Source organism: Pithys albifrons, chromosome 14 (genome assembly GCF_047495875.1).
Source record: "Pithys albifrons albifrons isolate INPA30051 chromosome 14, PitAlb_v1, whole genome shotgun sequence".
NCBI classification, from domain to species: Eukaryota; Metazoa; Chordata; class Aves; order Passeriformes; family Thamnophilidae; genus Pithys; species Pithys albifrons.
Genome location: NC_092471.1, coordinates 5,712,168 through 5,733,132, shown reverse-complemented (window position 1 = coordinate 5,733,132; position 20,965 = coordinate 5,712,168).

The following is a 20,965-nucleotide window of genomic DNA, read 5'->3' as shown; positions in this document are numbered from 1 at the left end:
AGGGGCTTTCTTATGTCAGCCCCCTAAACCTCACTGAAGTATCTTAAAAAAGCCCCAGGTCCATGGAGTCTACACTCATTGTTCCCAAGCAAGTTACTTTGCATTGGTTTTATTAAAGGTAGTCCTTTGCAATTGGGATTAACTGACTAACAAACATGGATAACTTAATAAAAGCAGCTTGTCTTCTCTTTTGTTACTGCTCCATCAATATTTGCAAAGCCTGGAAGCTCTAAAAAAAAAAAAAAAAAAAAAAATCACCCCCCCCAACCAACAACACAAAACATTGACAATTAAATTCACTGATAATAATATGAACTGTTAGACCACAACTCAGTTCCATGCTGTCCCTCCAAAAAGAGCACTACTCGCTCATCTCACTGTCTTCACAATTATGTTTTGATACCCACCATTATCACAATTTTTAAGACACCCAGATAAATCCAAGCTTCTACATCCAAATGTCATGCAGTATTAAGTTCTGAAGTTAAGCACACAATGTCAGTTAATCTACCTTTATCAACCTGCCCATAATCCACTTCAAAAAAAAAAAAAGATACTAATTGTCTCTCTGACAAGCTATTTCCAAATGACTGTGCTACTGTTAATGGAATTTTTAGCTGCCAAGCTTTACTGACGAACTCCTGAATCAAGTGTTTTGTTATTTTACATAGAATCAATATCAGTCCAATTTGTCAACAGTTTCCTGGTCATTCTATTTCAACTCTTTAAAGCAAGAAAAAATATATACATATTATCTCAAACTCTGTGGCATTTCTTTGGTTTCCAGCATTGGTTAATTAGTGATTGTTCTTATGAAATTCCTAATACTTTTTCACAAAGTCTCCTTTGTTACGTATGACAACCCTTTCATTTATGTACAGCCACAATATACAAAATGGATACATCCACCTTTTTCATCCCAAATTCCAAGCAGATATACAAAGTCAACATCTCAATTTATTAGTTTTGCATTAATATGATGTTCCAAGAATTGCTCTTGCATCAAACCTTCATTTAATGAAGGGCTAGTTAACTATTTCATTACTTTATAGCATGAAATATTATCTCACAATAGATGACATGGAATCAAAGCTGATACCACAAAAGGTGTGGTGAAGAAAATACCACAGAAATTAATTTAATTATGGAGCTGAAATACAGCAAACACACCAGATTTCTGCTTTCAGTGGAATCCCCACTTTCTCAAAGAGGAAGTGTACTGAGTATCTGAGACCTGCCAAGATCATCTCAGTTCACCTGTGAAAAACTCAAGTTTGTGACAGGCAGGAGTGAACAGGTAATCAATAACAAAGCAGACACCCTGCATAGGAGGAGGTTGCCCTGATAACAGGCTGAAGGGGAAGGACAGACAGTTGGTGTCTGGGGACAGGGAAGAGTAACAGAATTGCCTCTGTACTACTGTGGTAATAATGAGCTTATGCAAACTAAGAAAATGCAAATTTTTGAGATGTATGAAACAGCTAAATCTAGGAATATCTTAATAACAGGCATAGATAGTACAAGAGGATAGAGAGTCCTTTTTATAACCAAGTTCTGCACCACTTACAAATGCACAAACAACTTCAGACTATAAGGAGGAAATAAAAATGCTCTTGAACTCTCTAGAGAGATTTTTCATAGTCTGGCATACACCTAAAAGAAAAGAATGACCCTCACAGTCACCTTGACACAGAATTTCTTCCTCTCAAGTTCATACCACTGTCCCTTTTTCTGAGCAATCTCACTGCAGAGGAGGAAAAATATCTGAGCTTTGCAGGTTGGTTTCTCTGGGAGAATAAAGTTAGTGACACAGAGGCTGCAAACATTCTTGTGCATAAAAATCCCCCAAACAATCCCATCTTCTGGGATTTGCAGCTCACAGTCAGCTCTCAGTTCTCAGGGAGCAACTGCAGACCCAGGACAGAGCTTAATTTGAGTTGGGGCAAAGACTCTCTTGCCTAATTCCTTTTACCCAGAATCTCATATAGCCAAAAGTTAATGGATTCTTGCTAGGAAGACTAAACATTTGCCAGTACACCAAGAAGAAGAAAAAACTAGAAAGGTCTGTGCAGCAGCAGTGCTTGGCAACACCTTCTGAATCACAACTATGAGACTGCCAGTACTTCAGTACCCCACCCCACCCAGACAAGATTTGTACCACATGCCTGAACTCTTCATTGTACACCCATGTAGAGGTGAAGTTTTAAAAGAGGGCTCTAAGCAACAGCTGATGCTCAAGATTTTTCGATAAAAGTAGAAAGTTTTGACTATTTTGAGTTGGTATACTTTCAAAGGCCACTGCTGTTTCATAAAACTAATAAAATATAAAACCAAGGACAAATGCCAGAATCAAAATCATAAGATTAGAAAGTCAAAATTAAGCTTGCTTTTCATTCCAGAAATTGAAATTGTTGAAGAATCCCACCTCTGTCTTCCACTACTTGAAACTGGAAATGTTTCTGAACTATCAAAAACCTCACAATGCACAAATCCTGAATTTCAGCCAGCTTCAGTAAACAGTTTATCAACACTCATTACTCACAGTCAGTGTACCACTGCACACAGCCTTAGCATATGCTGCCTGACACCCAGCCTCCCAGGGAAAAGAGCGGCTGCTCTAAAGATCTGGTTACTTAAGCCTGAGAGCTAAGAGACATAAAGGAGATGAATCTGTAATTATAGCCCAGTTACTATGCAAATACTTCAGCACACTATCTCAGTAAGAAATCTAGGTCTTGCCTTTCAGAACAGTTTCATTATTAGAAACGATTATTGCCTTTATTCTACCACTGTGATATTTCATGCATCTTATATAGCACAGATAAGGAGCAAACAAGAACAAACAGCTTTTACCTCTGCAATCCTCACTGGCAGCATCAAAATCGCAGCCCTGAAAGGACTAGAGATGAGAAACACCCAGGGATTTTAAATCTGTGGCTAGCAGAAAGCCTGAATAATAACTTGCATCTCATATTTTAAGACTGCAGATATTTTTTAATGAGTTCATAAGGTTACACGCAGGTGAACCTGCACAGGTCAGACCCACCAAGATTCCTGGTGTCATGCAAGTGGTGAGTCTGTAACGGGTCATTAGCATGTTGTCCTTGCTGTGAAAACATTTTTTAACTCTGTTTTCCTCTACTAGGATTCTCGACTGTGCTTGTGTGACAGAATTAAGACCGAAATTTCACTGAGGAGCACATATAAAAAGGCACTGGCAGAAGGCTGCTGGCAGTTCCAGCCCCAGTTAGCATGGTAGCAGGGAGCAGGCAGCCAGGAATGCACTGATACAGACTTTGCTGTTCTACACGATTATTGCTGACAGGCACCACGGCTGACGCTGGATGTGCTCGGCCGAGTGCTGGGCGGACACAACTGGAGTAAGCACACTGCACTGCATAAGCACATCAGACCTAGCTATGCATAGCATGGCTTTATCTGGAGTGCAGGCAAGCTGCTTTAAAGCAGCTTGGCTGAAACATAATTCAGAACGGAGAAAAATCCACAGGCAAAGACTTGCCATTGAAAATGTCCTGCACCTTAGCCACAACTTCATTATCTCACATTCACTGGACTACTTCAAACATCCAACATGTTATTCACAGCCACACAGTTTTCACAGAATCAGCAGAGGAAGGAAAAAAGATGCTTAAAAAGAACTTTCTGCTCAAGGAAGTGAAAAAGCAAGCTGTCCTGCATACTTCATCTGGTGCCTCACATTTATTAAGGACAAAATAATTTCTCTCTGCTCACGTAAATGGAGCAGATCCAGTATCTCTCCCTAGAGCATCAGAAGCCACAAGGGCCAGCTAGATTAGGTTCTCAGGACTGATGCAACCTGTGTGAGGCATTACTTCATGAAGTGGTGAGTTAGCAACATGTTTTTTGCAAAATATTTCATTTACATCTTCTGTCAAGCAAATAAAAGCAGTAATTGTGGGGAGATGTGTTTTGATTTTTCTGTGCTGCTGCCTCATCCCGAGATGTAAGCACCGTGTCAGGCAATTCACAAGTGACACCTCATCTTGCAAACAAACATTATGGTTGATCATTAAAGATTGCCGTGATATTTGCAAAAAGGATAATAGAGATCTGGAAAAAATAAGAATGGTATCTGATACAAGGAAACAGATGTTTTTATGGAGTCCTGGATAAATTCACTGTAATTTTTTGCATCTCCCTGCTTGCTATCTTTTCTCATTTGAAGGACAGATCTGTATTCATTTCCAAACAGAGAGCATATTGTTAAACATGTTATACAGCTCCTGAATCACACTAATTTATATTACTACATTTTTAATTTAATGATTGATATGTTGGCTTTGCAAACTGACTGTCAGAATAATTCACATAGTATTAAAAAACCCAAGTGTACAGTAGTTTTATTAATGCACCCTTAAAGAATAATGAAACCTTCAGCCTTGCTCTAATGAATTCTGGTGAAACACTTAAGAATGACACTATTCATATATGCCTGTCCCTCAGCTGGGGAGGAGGGTGAGAAAAAGGAGAGAACAAGGAAGAAAAAAAAAAAGCAAAAATTTCTAGTGATAAAAAGGAAACATTTTCTGAAATAACCTTCAGATATTAAGTCCTGGTAAGAGAACTGGCAGCTTCAGACATTCACTTATTTATTCCCCAGCACCACAGGATTATGAAGGATTGTTTCTTGGTTTGTTTCATTTAAAACCCTAGGCACAGCTATTCCAGGCTCTCTAGCAGTACCAAGGCAAGATCTCTATAACTAAGGTCAAGTCCTGAAGCCCTAAATAAGCTTTTCAATGGTTGTTTTGCTTCAGGGGCAAATACTGTTCTCAGCCCATATCCATGGCTCCAGAGGCTCATCAGCACACTGTGAACATGATGCATATGAGCACAGGAATGCTTGAAGCCCTGGGTACAAGACAAGTGCACACAGTGCACGTGTAGGATTTCTTTTCAGATGGTCTAGCTATCTATGGCAAAGGGAAGGGAGGAATGAGATTAGACTACCAGCCATTGCAGAGCAACTTTTTGTATTTCTGCCTAAGGATACTGTAGTACAACTTCTGATATTGCACTGCTAAACATCAGTACATTGTGACTTTTCCCCCAAAATCTGAGGTTTAATAACTTTCAGTAAGTCCAAGACAGAGTTACAAAGCACAAACCTGGATTCCTAACTGCTGTTAGCATGTCAGGAAGTATTATGCAGAAAGTGGAACATGGTTATAGTGTCCAGGCTGGTTGAAGGACACACTCGATCAATAAAGCTACATGAGCAGAGGGATGAGAATACGCCTTCTGAGAATACTTTCCATCTGGCAACCTGCACAGGGCTTCAGAATAAAAATCAAAACTCCACAAGACACTCAAAGTGTGAAGTGTTGTGTTTCAAAAACACCCAATCCAAACAAAATAGAGAGAGAAACCCAACCTCCAAGAAGTTACACTGAACTATCAGCAAACAGATTTGTAAATCCTATTTGATGACTCTAAGGATGGAAGGACTCGGACAGTAGCACTGAGGCAGGCTGACTTCTTTCAAGGTGTCTAAACCCCATCCCTATCATGATGGTGAGGAACACAAGCTTCAGAAGCAAAGCACCATGGCCTTTTCTCTTTCTTTTGTAACATTTTATGTTCCTCTCAATGATAAGACATGAGTTGCAGTCCCTCTGGAAGAGAGTGAAGAAGAATGTAAGAATGAGGAATTAGAATTTGGTTACCTGTCACATCCTAGTCTCCAGAAACTCACTCCTTCAGGGACTTTGGATTTGAGATGAATGGCACACTAAGACCCAGAAATTAAAAGAGTGTCATCATTGCTAGGACTCCTGCATAGAAAATTCTTCAGGCTCCCAGAAATGGACATAACACACCTGATGAGACTGAGGAGCCAGGAGTGACAAATTACCTGACTGGCCACAGAGGGAGGACAAAAATCCTCCCACCCTCATTATCCCCTACAAATATGTTGGGGGTATTGCATTCTAAATTTTACTGTTTAAACTCCTCACAATTTCAAAATTCCGTCACTCAGTTGTTGACAATAAAACTCCTCTGCAAGCCTGAAAGTCTCAGTCCACAAAGGACAAACCAATGAAAATGAAAGTATCTTTCTCAGGAGCATCATGAGATGAGACTTCTAAACCTGGTTCCAACCCTGATATTTTTCTTCTCCAAAAGAAGCTGGATGGTGCAGCACACAAGAGTTACACTGACTGACTTCCCACAGAAGACAATGGGTGTAGCTTTTTCTGGTGCCTGCAGTGGTTGTGTTAAAGTATATGCTATTGCCCAAATCAATACAGAGTCTGACCGATCCACTTTTGCCCAGTTATGTTTATAACAACACAAAACTACCTAGATATTCCAAATTGCTGAAATACAAGGAAAAGCACATTCTAAAAAGAAAAAGCAATAAATGGAAGAGAGTGTAAATCACAGAGACTGTGTGCTGCAGAACACAGCCCTTCAGAGGCCAACAGTCAAGTTCAGGACAGTTGTTGTGAGGCGTGGAAAATTGCAGTGCACTTCACAGAATCACAGAATCAATTAACTTGGAAAACACCTCCAAGACAATCAAGTCCAACCTTTGACCAATCCCCACATTGTCAACTAGACCAGAGCACTGAGTGCCATGTCCAGTCATTGCTTGAACACCTCCAGGGATACTGACTCCACCACCTTCCTGAGCAGCCCATTCCAACATGTGTCAACCCTTTCGGGGAAAAAATTCTTCCTGATATCCTGAACCTCCCCTGGAGCAGCTTGAGGCTATGTCCTCTCATCCTGTCACTATCTCCATACTTCATTTGTGTGACACTTACATGGAGGATGGGAGCACTCACTGCTTGGGTGAAAATACCTTTGTTCTCACTCAGCTCTATTGTGCATCTAAAGCAGGAATCATTGGAAGCAGAATTTCCTGTGATGCCGAAATCTTGTTTACTACCTGTCTCTAGTCAGTAAATTCCAGCTTCTGATTAATGTACTGTATGATGCCATGCAGGTCATTTCACTTTCCTCTTTTGTTACAAGTACAAATGGATATCTTACTCCTCCATTACATAAGATGCAAAAGGAACAGAATTAAGGAAATGACAAATATTTTTCCAAGAAAAATCCCCAAATTTTAGTCATTGATTTATTTTTAGCATCAGTGTTCTGAAACATAGTACTTAGAGAAGGAGAAATATTAAAATTCCAATATTTTAGGTTGAAAAATAGTGACTTCTTAAGGGAAAATTCTTTGTACTGGTCAGTTCAACATTAAAGTGCACCTCCTCTGCAGAACACTGCCCAACAGAAACTGTTCCCTGGGCTTCCTGATGTCCTTATGCTTCACGGGAGAAGCCCAATACTTAGATCATCCCTCTTGAAAGTCCTTCCACCCACCATCTGGACCCCACCACATCACTCTGAGAAGGAATGCAGTGCTGCACCACGGGAAGGGGGACAGGAAACCCATGTCCCAGCTGGACACACCCACTCCCTGCAGCAACCCTGGATCAGCAAGCCTCAGTAAGGACAGTAAAGACTTTATGACAGTTCATTTAACTGAAACATTGCATGCAATTCAGACACAACCGGTCCCACAGCCAGATCTGTTTCTGCTGTTAACCTTTCAAATCACCTGTGAAAACACCACCTCTCTCTCTCTCTCAATTAACAGCCATCAAGGAAATGAGAAGCTGCCTGAATCCCTCAGTGACAAGTAAAGGGTGTTGTTTTCGTTCTGCAACACCTAAATACCAGGGTAATGCCAAGTTTACATTTGGAAATAGGGATGAATTGCTACGGATTCCAGAACTTGGACCTATAAAGGAAAAGCGTTTTCAAAGTTGTCAGGAGAGAACCAAACAGATACTGGGTGCACATTAAACAAGCTTCAGCCCAATTGAATCAGACCAGCAGAGATTTCCCAGCTTCTACAATGTTTCAGCTGAAGATGAGGAATTTAAAAAACATCTCAGGAGAAGCAACTTAAAGCCTTACTCATTTTTATGTCAGGCTTGTGTCAGGATGGGTCCTCACCCAGTTTTCTCTGCTTTCTTCCAGCTGGTAACACTATTTGGATTCTCCCTCAAAGGAGGATCCACTACAATGCAAAGGCTCACTCTGCAAAAAATATAAGTGGTTTTTTTTGCTGGTTATTTTACTGTGCCATAGCATAAAATTTTACCAGGAAAAACATATTTCTCTGCTTTAAAAGTACATAAGTACACAACATAGAAAAAGATCATGAATGCTGTTATGAGGGTATGGCAGCCAAGGCTAAAGACCTGAAATGGGAACCGTATCCAGCAAAGTGCTGAGTTTCTCGTAATATTAATGGCATATTAGGACACCATCCTTCTTTTGCAAAATGTGCAGAAAAATCCCAGCAATTATGAAAAGATATCACCTTTTGGGATGGGGGAGCAGAGGTGCTGGAGGAACAAGAAGGACTAGCTCAGGTTTTCTTGTAATTGTCCTGACATACTCCATCAATAGAAGCACACTTGGGGCCTGTGTGACACTACTGCCAGATAAGAGACATGTTTACTGGCTCTTACAAAATTTTTGTGACATTACGAGTAAGAATTATTCAAGACTGTAACCCTGATCTAGGAGACAAAGCCCAGTACAGTCAAAACAAACCAGCAACAGAACCCCTGCAATGAAGCTGACAGGCAAGGCAAAGCCAGTGGCTCAGAATTCCCGGTGCACAGTCCCTCATATACGTGACGGAAAGGGGATGACGGGAGGGCACAGAAAGGGCAAGGAGGTACCAGATACTGCCTTTGTCTGGGAAGCATCTTATTAAGTACATGAAATCAACAGCTAAAAGTCCTTTTCAGCATTCATGTGTTTCTCTTCTGCCTGCTATGAAATGAGTTCTATTTTAGAATAGTAAAGCAACAAGATGTACCAAGTCAGTATTGCAGAGAAACTTTAGAATGGAGCCATGGCACGCTACAGATACAGTTTTTTCAGACCTTGCCAACACATCTGATGTATTTTCCATGCTCTACAGAAAATCAGATGTCACTGAATTTTCTCAGTCTTTCAAAGAGTGTCTTAATTATGCCACAAAATTCCCAGCAGAAAAGAATTTCAAGCCAGTAAAAAGAACCCAGTTTATGTTGAACAAAATACGTTGGCAAATATTGGTAAGAAATAAAGTTAGCAGTCCTGCTTTTACCTTTTGTTTGTATCTATTAGTTCAGGAACCAGAAAAAGAAATCCTGGAAGTGGATTGTAGAATCATAGAATATCCTGAGTTTGGAAGAGACCTACAGCTTTGTATCTTATATTGTGGCACCTAGAACTGCACACAGGACTTGAGGTGAGGCTGCACCAGTGCAAGGCAAAGTGGGGAAATCACCTCCTTCAACTGGCTGGTGATGCTGGGGGACTTATAACTGCAACCATTGACAAGTACTCATTACACAACTGAACACAGAAACATTTTGGAAACTACCTCAGTTGCTCATATTTTAGCACGAAATATTTTTAATATAGTAAAAAGGAAACCCTTTCCAATGCGAGAAGCACTTTCTTTTCCTGATTTAGGCTTCCTGAACAAAGTAGGTTGCTTACCCACCTCTCAGGTATGAAGTGGTTGCTGGGAAAATCTTTCCCTCTGACATGCCTAGTTCTCTTCACAAGGATATTCTTTGAAGGCAAGGACTGACTTTATTCTTCATGATCTGTGCAATTGCTTCTATCACTGTCCTGCAGCATTGGCTAGTTGTGGTTTTGTGGCATGGACATTTTTTATTAAAAAGAATTAAATGAACCACTTCCTGCACCTCAGGCTGAGTGATTGTAAAATAATCACCGTTTCTGTGAACACAAGGATAATTTAAAAGGGTATTTGAGAAGTTCCAAATTTTACTAAGTCTTTACTGAATGCCATATAATGTCTCAGTCCTCACCCAAGACATACTGACTTAATCTATTAGCAGCTCCATACCTTCACTAGACACTGCTGAAGAGCAGTACATATTCTCATTTTCTGTTTGTTCATATCAGTTTTACACTGTAAATCTGTCAGAAAATATGAAGGAGATTCAGACTGTTTTGGTAGAACAGTACTTCTGAATTATAAAAAACCTGCATCCATCCCTCAGCCTTTCAGGAGGTTCACAGTTTGATGCCACTGAAAAATCCAGACCAGTTACTACCCCATAAGAACTCTGTTTATTAAATTGATTTTCAGCAAGTGTCTTTTTGTATTCCAGCAGTGCCAAACAAAAAAATAATTAATATTTTTAAAAACTACTGAATGCAAAAGAGAACAAAAAAAAGTTTCTAGAAATTTTCATTCCGACTCTGTTTCTTTATTCACTGAAAAAGTGACAAGTATCATCACATCACAGTCTCTACAATGCATGTACTGTATCTTTACACAACATTTCTTCTCTTTAACCAGAAAAAGAACAAAGGAAGAAAAAGATAAATGTAATATTAGTGGTGGATTTATGTACTGCAGTAGAAATGAGATGAATACACAACTATCAGGCTTGTCAAAGACATATTTGGGTAGTGGCAAACATTTCAGAAAATCTGCTAAAGTCTCTTGTCTGTCAGATGAAGAGCAGATAGAAATTCAACATTAAAAGAAAAAAAGAAAAATCCAGGATGAAAGTAAAAATGTGAAAAAAAAAAAATTCCAAAAACTCCAAACACTTTCGGGGAAATTCATTGTTTTCTGAAGAGAATAATCAGCTCCAAGTGCCAGTGTCTATTTTGCAGCACATTCAGACAGATCTAGTCTAGCAATAACACACTACAAATACTTCCAGAGCTGCACTAGCCCTGCGCTTCTCAGTCTGTTTTGGGGGCGTTTTTTGAACGTGCAAGTTAAAGGTTGATTCAGTTCTCCTCTGCAAAACCCTTTATTTTCAAAGGTTGTATAGCTGGATTTACTGTGGTTGGTTATTGCAAGAATGAGAGGAAGGAGGGTGTAATCCTACAAGCCTTGGAAAATTGGAAGAATAAATCATGCTGGAGACTTTTTCTTTTATTACATTTACTTTTAGAAGAACAGTATAAATAAAAGACTGCAAACAAGAATGAACCAGAAATCAGGAAACAGGAATCATCTTTTCTTCTATTCCTTTCTCATTCCTGCTAAAGCTTTTTCTGTCTTTACTCTAGAAACACAACACTCAAAATCTATTAATATTCCTGGTTTTCCCCAGCTATCTGTCATTATTACGGGAAGTGAGAAATGGCTGTCAAGCTCAAAAGCAAAGCCAAGCACATTCCAAATCCCCTCCAGCCACGCTTGTTCCATATAAGGACTTTGCTGCTATTATGGCAGTGAGCAGAGTAAATAATTTAAAAAAATAATTAAAAATGTTAATAATTAACAATCCCAAAGCACCATGTTTTTTTCCAAGCAGTTTGTTCTCCAAGCAGAAGCAGGGATCTTTTATCCCACACAGTGCCTATCAGTGCCCAGGACACAGGAGACAAGGAAATTTAGATCACACAACATGTATTGTACTGGTGGGAAAACATAGTTAAACAAGACAAAAATCTATACCCAATGGAAAAATCAGCATGGATTCATCAAAATAGATTGTGCTGAGAATGGAAGTACACAGATGTCCCTCAGAATACCACCTTATATCTATGATCAAGGACTTCATCCTCCTTGTCTCCAGAGAGCAACTAGGAGAGAAGAAATATGAATATCTTCTCAAGAGACGTAGGCTTAAATAAAGTCTGGAAATAGTTTGTTATTTCATATTCCAACTGTAGGTCCAGACTTTAATGACAAGACAAACACAAGTCAGTGACTTCCAGTCATAATGACAAATTCAGCGACACGCAGACATGGCTAGAAATAAAACAGACTATTTCATGACTCCCAGCTTTCTGGGAAAAGTCCCTTTAATCTGTCCAGTTGAAAGTCATTTCAAGTCATTTACGGCTGTTGATTCGTAGTGTAGCTCAGATTTCGGTCTGGTCAGACAATAAAGTGCTCTGCACACACAACCAAGGCTGGAACTCCAGCAGTACTATTGTTTTACCTCCTTGACTGTTATTCAAAATGGACTGGCACCCAAAACGCAAAACACTTCCAAAAGCCCAGTCCTCCTTCTCTGCCCACCACACTGAAGTTAAACCTTCCACCCAAAGACCTTGGCTGTAGCTCCTCTACTCTTCATCATCCCCTGCTGTCTTACTGAAGGCAGGACCTCCAATGCTTTTGCTGGGAATTGCCTTGTGTAAACATCATGATTTTAACCAGACTGTTGAGTCATTCTGCTACAACTGTTTTAATGAAAGTTGAAAAGTCGTCTTTCTGACCATTTAAAAATACATTAAAATACAGCCCTAAGGCAATGAACAAGTGGCAAAAGAGTAGCAATACCAATGAAGTCTAGGATTTCCTTGACTCTCTTTTTGTTTTTCCTTTCTTTTTTTTTTTTTTTTTGGCCAAGCAACCTCATCAAAGTCGGGTTTTTGAGGAAAGATAATGTACTTCACTAAACCAAATAATGCAGCCAAGAGAAGCAGACAAGCTTTCAGATACAGAGTTCTTCAGGTCAAATATCACAATAAAATAATTCTCTAATTATTGCAGAAGTATACTTGTCTCTATTGATAACAAATGTGCATTTGAGCTTTACCACTGTTTATTAAACCCTTAACATTTTGGTTTGGAATGCACACAAGCTCTGTATACCACTGGAGCAGAAGACTTCTCCATTTGAGTTTATGTATGAGAAAGAGCAGCGATTCTAAAAAAAAATTATCCCCAATGTTTGCAGTAATGCCTGTGACATAGAGCACAGTGCAAATACTTTCACCTTCAGTATTTCAAAGTATTTTCTTGTAATTCACTAAATTCCTCCCAGGATATTTTAATTTTATTTTTACTCAATATTGAAAAAAATATATGTGGCAATATCTTCTCCAGATTCACACCTCAGCCTTCCATTATTGTCACCACCTTTCCAATCACTTCAGAAAAACCCTGGCAAATCCTACACTGGATCTTTCCTCTGACCTTGACATGGTTCTGTATCATTCTGGACCCACCTTTGGTCTGCCCAGGAAGGAGAGTTTGCCCAGAGACACTTGCCATGTTGTTCAGTAGAATCAAGGGGAAGAAGGCTCTGCTCACTTATCCCAAGGGATCCCTTACATGGCTCCACTCCTCAGCAGGGAAGTGGCTGCTCTGCCCCAGAATCATCAGGTTGAGCCCCAGTGAGGACTTGGACCCAACAAACTGTGGCAGCCCTTGCTGGGATATGGAAGAGGCCCCATCATGCTGAGCCAAGCCTCAGAGGAGGAAGGAAGCCTCTCTCTCAGGAATTTGTGAGGGGCTTGTGGAGACTCTGCCTGTGGCACTCAGAACAGGAAAAGTTGTTGGTCTGCAAACAATTCCTTGAGGACATCCTCTTTTTACAGATATGGAGTACATTTGCTTTTTAACCCTTTCTTTACCTTTTCTCTCACAAAATCTGTCTTCCTACACAGTGTTGTTTTATTATTCTGTGTTACAATGTAACATAGCTAAGGAAATGATGTCTTTGGTCTCTTTTTGGCATAGCTACTTTGAACAAAGGAGAAGTTCAAGTGATCATTTGAAGGGCATGAGGTCTAACTACACTTGCCTTGTTACCCCCCCCATCTTTCAGTACACTTCGAGTTCATTTTGGAATGCAGAAAATGCTTCCTGTGTTTTGTGGTTTTGGGTGCAGCATTTCAACAGCTAATGCATTTGCTTAAATAATGAAAAAAAAATGTTACTAAATTCTGATTTTCTCAACTCCCCGAGTCTCTGTTATAAAGTATTTAGTAAGTGACACTGATCTCATTTGTGACATTCTTATTTCTAAGTTAGTGCTGATAATCCCACATGGTGTTAAAAGGGGCCCTGACTTACCAAAGGCTCTGTCTTTTAGACAAAACATAAAAAATCCCCTCCTGGGATTTATCACAAGCACATGAAATCTTCAGTGATTTATATGCTCAGGTATGTTTTATTCTGGACCCTACTCCAAAGCACTGAGGTCTTTACACACAGAGAAAGAAGCAAAAATCCCAATGAACCTCTGGACAAACCTGTGTTCCCCAAACCTTTGTATATTGGTGGATGGAGGGAAGGAGGTAGAGCACAATTCGTACATGAATGGGTGTACTGTTCCTTTAATCCAACATAAATGTCAGAAGCAGCCAAGCTGCCCAGCCCCACTGCCAGAGCAGCTGAGTGAAACCAGGTCATCCCACAGATAAGGGGTGTTAGTGCCAGGAAAAGGGAAGTGCCAGGAGTCAGGAACAACACCAGCCTCTGGCACCCACTCAGGCTTCTGCCACTGACTACAGAGACCTGACAGAGTTTGCAGAATTTGCAGAGCAAATCACCTTGTTTGAGACTGTGCTTTTCTCCAAGCTCTTCCGTGTTTGTTTTAGTCTTCTGTCTGGCCCAGTAACTAATCAAAAGAAACATCTGATCACGTCTGTAATAGCAGTGCCTCTGACTGACACAGGTCTGCCAAGGAGACCTCAGTCTTCATTTGGGGAACTGGGGAGCATCTTCTTTTCCTTACTGCAGAACTCTTTTATTCCTCCTTGAGTTAGTATTTTTGTACAACTGAATTGTACCTAACTTTATTACCCTCCATCTCATAGTCATAAAAATTCTTTTCATATAACATTCTAATCTTCCTCTTTATTGACTATGCCACCTAAACTTCTGTAAAAGGCAGATTTCATTAGCACACTCTTGATTTTTCATAAAGTTCCCTAGGGAAAACATTAAATCTGATCAGGCCTAAATGTGAGCAAGTTGAATTTCAGAGGCAACTTCCACCATTGTTTTGAACATGAAACCTGAGGCCAAACCCAAGCCAATGTACTAAACCAAAAAAAAATCTATTCCAATAACCTGTACAATGCATTGTACACCCAGGGCACCAAAATTTAAGGCAGGAAATGGCAAATACAAAGGTTTGCTCCATTTACTGATTTGCAGGTGCTGCTGTGGGGTTTTATCCCCTCCAATGAATAAGAATGGACTCCAAGTTGAGAGGCCTTTTCTCATATTTAGAAAATTCATCTAGAGACTGACTGTAGAGATTTGTCTATCAATCCTTCACACTTGGCGCTGCCCTGAACTGATCACCCCTTTAATTAACCATGTTAAACTAACTCCCTGAAGCTTATGATGCTTCTGTCACTTGCCTGTGGGTTTCCTCTTCACTACAAGCCTGAGTGCTTCCATTAAGTTTACAGTGAGAAGAAACCAATAGAGGAAATGATGAAGGATATCCCTGAGCTCCATTTGAAAGGCTGTTAAAGAAAGGCTTCACAGCAAAAGAGAATTTAATAAAATCACACTTTTTTTTCTTTAATGTCTAGGGAAAAGAAAACAGAAAGAATGTATTTATTTGACTGTATTTAAATGCCTTTTGTAATAGCAAAAAAAAAAGAAAAAAATTGCCAAGCAACAGCACACTGCCACAGAGGACATAGTGCATGCACCAGCTGTGCTACTGTAGTCCCCTGCCCTGGGGTATCCAAGGTTTCCTCTTTGAAAATGTGAATATTAATACCACGTATATGAGAAGGAGCTGGAAACAAAGAAATATTTACTTGGACTGTAAATAGATGGACTATGTCCTTATAGAATCTTCTGAAAAGCCTCCTCTCTACATTAAGGATGCAGTGGCCACCTTGGAGATCTACAGAATTTTGTCAGGTCACTATTTGTGGCACCACCATTATCTCCTTTAATGAGCATTGCAAATGATGAACTGTCAAACAATTAACACATTTCTCCTAGTCTTACACTTAGGATAACACATATTTCCCAAGAGTGGGAAAGAATTTATCTGGCTTACTTTCAATTTGTGCAATGAGAGTACAAATGTAGCCTCAAGAGCAGCAGGTCTGGTATATTATTACCACTTTCTGCAGGTACACATTTAAAAAGTTCTGCTTTGGCTCACAAAACTGATAATGATGAAGCAAATATGACTGTTGGTAAATATGCATTTTGCAAAATGAGTTAAGTATTTTAGCACCTTGAAAAAGTAATGGAGATGGTATGAAACTGCTCTTCCTCCTTGTCTTCCTCTGAACAAAGATGAAACCAAAACTTTCACAGCTCTAAATGAATTTATATATTTTTCAGTGGTTATTGCTTCATGTAGCCACCATCTTTTTATCCAAACGGTTTGTTGGGGTTTTTTTAACCAGATATCATACAGCCCAAACAATATGTAAATTATTTAGAAATGGAACAGATAGATACAAACAATGACCTCTAAAAATTCACTGGAACTAGTTTACAGGGGGCAGGTTTCCATTTCTGTGTGTACAATTCCTCTGGATAAATGAGAAAATAATTCGGCTCCCTCCAAAAAAGTCCTTCATGCAACAAACACAACTTGAAGCAAACTGCAACATTCCTGTTTCTCTCACTGAAAAATGGAGAGTTGGCCTGCCAGCAAATGCAAACTGGAATGGAATGTGCCAGATCTGAACAGCTGTATGTATCCCACTTCTCCTGAGGCTCCATCACACGCCACATGCCAGTCACCATAATTAGTGAGAGTTAGAAGGAAAACTCACAGTGCAGTCAGGAAATGTACAGCATTATACATAAATAAAAGATTACTGCTCCACAGTGCTCTTGTCTCTTCTAATTCCTGTTTTTCCTCCCCACAGACCAATAGCAGTGTTGAATTCTGATAAAGCAAAGTGTGGTTCAACCTCAGGCATTTTGTGTGGCAGAGAGCAATTAATTGGCATTAAAGCAATACATAACAACACATACTTTTCTGCCAGGGAAATGACCAACTAAAGAGTTAAGTTTGGCATTATCAACAAGCTTCAACCACAAATTTAAAAGCTTTCTCCATTTATCTATCCCAAATGTGAAGTTACTGCTCTCCATTTCATCTAAGCATTTAAACATGTTTTTAATTCCAACCTGCCTGTATAATCTATGGAAGCAGAAGACATATCACATGCTCAATATTAAATCCATGCTTAAATGTTTGCTGAACAGAACTTGAAGAAATTAAGAATTGGGTGATAAATCTTGGTAGCAGAAAATACAGTAAAATTTGTATCTGTGGCTCTCCAGACTACAGAATGGAGCAGGAGCAGTTGCATTGTGCCCCTGTAAGATATAATGAACCATGACACAGTTCCTAATTTGTCTTTTGTTTCCTGGAAACACAGACCTGCAAAAGCAAAGTGATAAAGGGGAGATACAGAGCCAAAATTTTACCCTTCCTCCTGTTCTGGAGCCACCACTCACAGAAGGATTCTTCTGTTTTACGTTTGAAAAATCACTATTAAATTTTTGCCTCCTTCTGCAAAGGGCAGGGGTTGGAACATCTAGCAAAGAATGAAGAATGTTCAGCATTTTCTCTGGTTTTATTTTCAAAAGCTGCATGGTTGACAGAATATATGAGACACAGCAAGATGGACAGTGTGCCTAGATCTTTCAAGTTTACAACTGTCAAAATTGCTAAACTGTGCTATTTTTAGTGAAATTACAATTTGGAATTGGCATGTTGATTCCACACAGTTGGAGCCTGCGTCAATGCCAAGGAACATACTTTGATTTATTGCTCTTTTATTCAGGTCAGGAACCATAACCTCCAGAGCAGGGAATTCATTGGTTTTAGTACTCTAAACAAGAGGTGAACACGGCCTTCAGAATTAAAGCTGTTTATGCTATGAAGGAGAGGACAATCTTCAAAGTGCTGAAACTTGTTTTCCCTAATTAGCTAGAACTAAATTTGATTACAACCTACTGAAACAGACAACAGAGTAGGAAAATAGAATTGTTCAACATGTCTAAGGGAAATGAAAACTGGAAATCAGAAATTAGCCTGAGTGTAAAAAAAAAAACAAAACCCAACCTTGAAGAGAAACAATAAAGAAAAAAATTAAAAGCTGAGAGATAATTAATTTTAATCATAAATCATTCCTTAGATAAATGGGTACTGGCAGCATTTTAAGATGGTGCTGGTAGAAACATTCTAAATGTCTTGAAATTAAAATAGAAACCAGTCAGCTTCTGACAACAGTTAATTTCTCTCTTCCATAGAACCTCATTTCAAATGTTATTTGTGCATTCTCTATGCTTTGATCAATAATGTACCAGTACCTAAAGTACAAGCAGCAGCATCTGTACTCAAAGGAAAGAAAAGAAAGAAAAAAACCCCTACCCTGTAGAGTGAGGAAGGTGCTAAGTAGTCCACCAGAAAACAGAAATGGTTCTCTAAATCACTGTCTCAAAATTACAGTAAGGAAGTTGGCAGTTGCACAAGAATTAGGAACATAAACATCCATCGCTCCCAACAACACAGACACGGTTCATTCTGGTCTTCCTGATGACCTGTATAATAACAGGAGGCATTTACTGCAGTGTGCCCAGTGAAAGAACTGTCGTGATTAGTGCTGCTAGGAGAGAATGAAAAGCAACTTGGTCTTTGTAGCAACCTGGCAATTCACAAACAATTCCTCTCAGACCGGTGGTGGCTAAGTTTGAAAAGCCTAATGTTATGACAGGTGTCAAGGAGAAGCATATAAAAAAGGTGATCTTAAAACAAAATCCATGAAAAGATAATAACCTTTTAAAGCTAGCATCGTTCCTTTAAAGTGAAAACAATTAAGCACCAGTTCAAGCAAAGTAGCCAAGGGGAATGACAGAAATCAAACATTTTTATTTCCAGATTAAGAAACATTAAGAGAAGAAAAACACAAAACATAAAGAATAAAAAGGATTGGTTCTGCATTGCTAAACCATAAGGGACAAAAACCAGTGTTGGCATAACATTTTTCATTAACTACAGCAAAAGCAAAATGTACATATCAGTGTTACACATCCCTTTCTTGCCTAAGGCTCTGATTAAGTTCCCCAAACTTCCTTTTCTCTACAGCTTTTAATGCACCACCACATATTTTTCTACTATCATTGAACATGTCAGAGAAATATCTCTGCAGCATGCTAAATCTAGGTTAAGAATCATGGAGACAAAGAGTGCTTTTTTTCTGCTTGGGATATTGAAATGGCCATGGTGAAGGATTTTTTTCTAGTCAACTACATCCATACCTGTGAAAAAGCAATCTCACTTTTGCTACAGCATCAGGCACAAGTACCCAGGTGATTCAAAGAAATTATTATTTGATTGATAATGGCCACTGGAGAATTTCTCTTGCATAAGAAACTATCCTGGTATGAATCAGATAAAAGTGGCATGGTCTCCTCCCATATAAATTCTTTTCAATTTCTGCTGTATACAGGGAATACAGCAGAGGGAAACTGTGGTCTATGGGATTTTACAGAAGCACATAAGAAAGAACAGTTTCTTAATTTTTCATCTCACTGCATCTCCGAACTCTAAAATGTTTCCTTGACAGAATTCCCTTTCCTTTGCAAAAGGCCATAACACTTGCAATCCATAATAACTGATGTATTGTAACATCAGTCTTTCTGAAGGCAGGAACATACTGCTCCTGACACAGACACTTGGTCTGTTGAGACCTGAATAGTTACCGGTACACTTGTCTGGGTAGCAACATGCACACATTGAGGGGCTTACAACCTCTCTGTGAGGAGTGCCAAAAAGGCACTTTTACCTCCCTTGGCTCATGGTCCAGGTAGGAGAGGGGGAGTGCCTATAACAGCACTCATGATGACGTACACAGAAACAAGATAGTGCATATGGATATTGCAGGTGTTATAAGTGAGCCAAAGTTGTTAACAAACTTTCCTCTGCAAGTGTGATTTCCATTATGCAACATGCAATTAGAATTGTGTCTACTTCAGCTCTCTCCAACCTCATGAATTTTTGGAAAGTGGGGTAATATTTCAATATCAATAAAACAAGACCAGCTGTTGAACTGATATAGAAAACTTCTTTGGCCTCCACTAGCAAGTGAAATTTTCCCTGCAGTATGAAGGAATTTTTGCCGGATTCAGAATGATGTTATGTGCATTTGACTCGCACACGCACTCCCTTCCCCAAAAACACGTGCTCGCTAACAGAGGAGCAAACTGCATCCAAAGCTTTCCGATCCGCCTCCACAGGATGTTATAGAACAGCTGCAAAATTTGGGTTTCTCGTGTCCGCATGCAGATGGCTGTGTTGGAGGAAAAAGAGCTCGAGCATTCCTTCTGCCCCTCCCTGCACACTCTGGAGGTTGCCTGGGGTGCCCTGACAGCTACAGCTCCACCAGCAGCTCTGTGGTCAACGATTCATGCCTCAAGGTGAAACTCATGGGAAAACAGGGATGAGTTGCACTTCTCACCAAACAAATGGTGAGAGAAAAAAAAAAAGAAGACAAACATCAACTACTGAATGTTCAAATCTGCTAACAGCACTACTGATTGTACCTTTTTGTTGATATTTCTGCAAACGCCTCAGTAAGACAGTCATATAAGGCAGGTGAGAAAACTACATTATTTTAGGCTTTTGTAGTTCTGAAGACACTGGATTTACACTGGTTTGGAGATCAATGTAAGAGTACTGAGCCATCTGCATAATATTATATCTCAAGCCTTGACTAACTTTTTCAGGCACCTTTGAAATCTTGTTTATGCACTGAGCTCAGCATGAAGCAAATATACAATTTTTGTACACTGTCAAACTTAGTGCAACTAAGACAATTTCTTAGGACAGAAGCCCAGAGTCAAGTGGTCTTCTCACAGCTACCAGAAAAAAGTAGAGTTGTTTCTTCTAGTGAGGCTCCTACCCTGTGCCCCTCCCTGTAGGATCAAAGTATTAAGTATGGTGGTGATTATGATGACCTAAATGGAATACATGTATTTCAACATTATTCAGGAGTGTCAAAATGAATTTTGTACTACTAAAAAAATAACATCTCCAAAAGAATAGCCTGAGGTTTAGGCAATCCAATTAGCATTTGAGTGTGAGCCCAAGTAATTCATGTATAGTCCAAGTAAACATGTGGTCCAGGAAACTCATGGTCCAATATAACTGTTTTGACA